Source organism: Scyliorhinus torazame, unplaced genomic scaffold, assembly GCF_047496885.1.
Source record: "Scyliorhinus torazame isolate Kashiwa2021f unplaced genomic scaffold, sScyTor2.1 scaffold_1374, whole genome shotgun sequence".
In the NCBI taxonomy this organism is placed as follows: Eukaryota; Metazoa; Chordata; class Chondrichthyes; order Carcharhiniformes; family Scyliorhinidae; genus Scyliorhinus; species Scyliorhinus torazame.
The window spans coordinates 1-2,500 of NW_027309101.1; positions in this window are offsets into that span (position 1 = coordinate 1).

The window sequence follows — 2,500 nt, forward strand, 5'->3', positions numbered from 1 at the left end:
CCGCCGACTCTCCGTCCCGGGTCTCGCACCGCGACTCTCCCCGCTCACCGCTACTCTCCCCGCTCTCCGCGACTTTCTCCACCGCTCTCCGCGACTTCGTCCGCGACTCTCCCCGCTCTCCGCGACTCTCCCCGCTCTCCGCGACTCTCCCCGCTCTCCGCGACTCTCCCCGCTCTCCGCGACTCGTCTCACCGCTCTCCGCGACTCTCCCGCTCTCCGCGACTCTCCCCCGCTCTCCGCGACTCTCCGCGACTCTCACCCTCGCTCTCCGCGACTCTCCCCGCTCTCCGCGACTCTCCCCGCTCTCCGCGACTCTCCCGCTCTCCGCGACTCTCCCCGCTCTCCGCGACTCTCCCCGCTCTCCGCGACTCTCCCCGCTCTCCGCGACTCTCCCCGCTCTCCGCGACTCTCCCCGCTCTCCGCGACTCTCCCCGCTCTCCGCGACTCTCCCCGCTCTCCGCGACTCTCCCCGCTCTCCGCGACTCTCCCGCTCTCCGCGACTCTCCCCGCTCTCCGCGACTCTCCCCGCTCTCCGCGACTCTCCCGCTCTCCGCGACTCTCCCCGCTCTCCGCGACTCTCCCCGCTCTCCGCGACTCTCCCCGCTCTCCGCGACTCTCCCCGCTCTCCGCGACTCTCCCGCTCTCCGCGACTCTCCCCGCTCTCCCGCGACTCTCCCCGCTCTCCGCGACTCTCCCGCTCTCCGCGACTCTCCCCGCTCTCCGCGACTCTCCCCGCTCTCCGCGACTCTCCCCGCTCTCCGCGACTCTCCCCGCTCTCCGCGACTCTCCCCGCTCTCCGCGACTCTCCCCGCTCTCCGCGACTCTCCCCGCTCTCCGCGACTCTCCCCGCTCTCCGCGACTCTCCCCGCTCTCCGCGACTCTCCCCGCTCTCCGCGACTCTCCCCGCTCTCCGCGACTCTCCCCGCTCTCCGCGACTCTCCCCGCTCTCCGCGACTCTCCCCGCTCTCCGCGACTCTCCCCGCTCTCCGCGACTCTCCCCGCTCTCCGCGACTCTCCCCGCTCTCCGCGACTCTCCCCGCTCTCCGCGACTCTCCCCGCTCTCCGCGACTCTCCCCGCTCTCCGCGACTCTCCCGCTCTCCGCGACTCTCCCCGCTCTCCGCGACTCTCCCCGCTCTCCGCGACTCTCCCCGCTCTCCGCGACTCTCCCCCGCTCTCCGCGACTCTCCCCGCTCTCCGCGACTCTCCCCGCTCTCCGCGACTCTCCCCGCTCTCCGCGACTCTCCCCGCTCTCCGCGACTCTCCCCGCTCTCCGCGACTCTCCCCGCTCTCCGCGACTCTCCCCGCTCTCCGCGACTCTCCCCGCTCTCCGCGACTCTCCCCGCTCTCCGCGACTCTCCCCGCTCTCCGCGACTCTCCCCGCTCTCCGCGACTCTCCCCGCTCTCCGCGACTCTCCCCGCTCTCCGCGACTCTCCCCGCTCTCCGCGACTCTCCCCGCTCTCCGCGACTCTCCCCGCTCTCCGCGACTCTCCCCGCTCTCCGCGACTCTCCCCGCTCTCCGCGACTCTCCCCGCTCTCCGCGACTCTCCCCGCTCTCCGCGACTCTCCCCGCTCTCCGCGACTCTCCCCGCTCTCCGCGACTCTCCCGCTCTCCGCGACTCTCCCCGCTCTCCGCGACTCTCCCCGCTCTCCGCGACTCTCCCCGCTCTCCGCGACTCTCCCCGCTCTCCGCGACTCTCCCCGCTCTCCGCGACTCTCCCCGCTCTCCGCGACTCTCCCCGCTCTCCGCGACTCTCCCCGCTCTCCGCGACTCTCCCCGCTCTCCGCGACTCTCCCCGCTCTCCGCGACTCTCCCCGCTCTCCGCGACTCTCCCCGCTCTCCGCGACTCTCCCCGCTCTCCGCGACTCTCCCCGCTCTCCGCGACTCTCCCCGCTCTCCGCGACTCTCCCGCTCTCCGCGACTCTCCCCGCTCTCCGCGACTCTCCCCGCTCTCCGCGACTCTCCCCGCTCTCCGCGACTCTCCCCGCTCTCCGCGACTCTCCCCGCTCTCCGCGACTCTCCCGCTCTCCGCGACTCTCCCCGCTCTCCGCGACTCTCCCCGCTCTCCGCGACTCTCCCCGCTCTCCGCGACTCTCCCGCTCTCGCGACTCTCCCCGCTCTCCGCGACTCTCCCCGCTCTCCGCGACTCTCCCCGCTCTCCGCGACTCTCCCCGCTCTCCGCGACTCTCCCCGGCTCTCCGCGACTCTCCCCGCTCTCCGCGACTCTCCCCGCTCTCCGCGACTCTCCCCGCTCTCGCGACTCTCCCCGCTCTCCGCGACTCTCCCGCTCTCCGCGACTCTCCCCGCTCTCCGCGACTCTCCCCGCTCTCCGCGACTCTCCCCGCGGCTCTCCCGCGATCTCCCGACTCTCCGCTCTCCGCGACTCTCCCCGCTCTCCGCGACAGTCTCCCCGCTCTCCGCGACTCTCCCCGCTCTCCGCTGACTCTCCCGCTCTCCGCTCTCCTCCGCGACTCCCCGCTCTCCGCGACTCTCCCCGCTC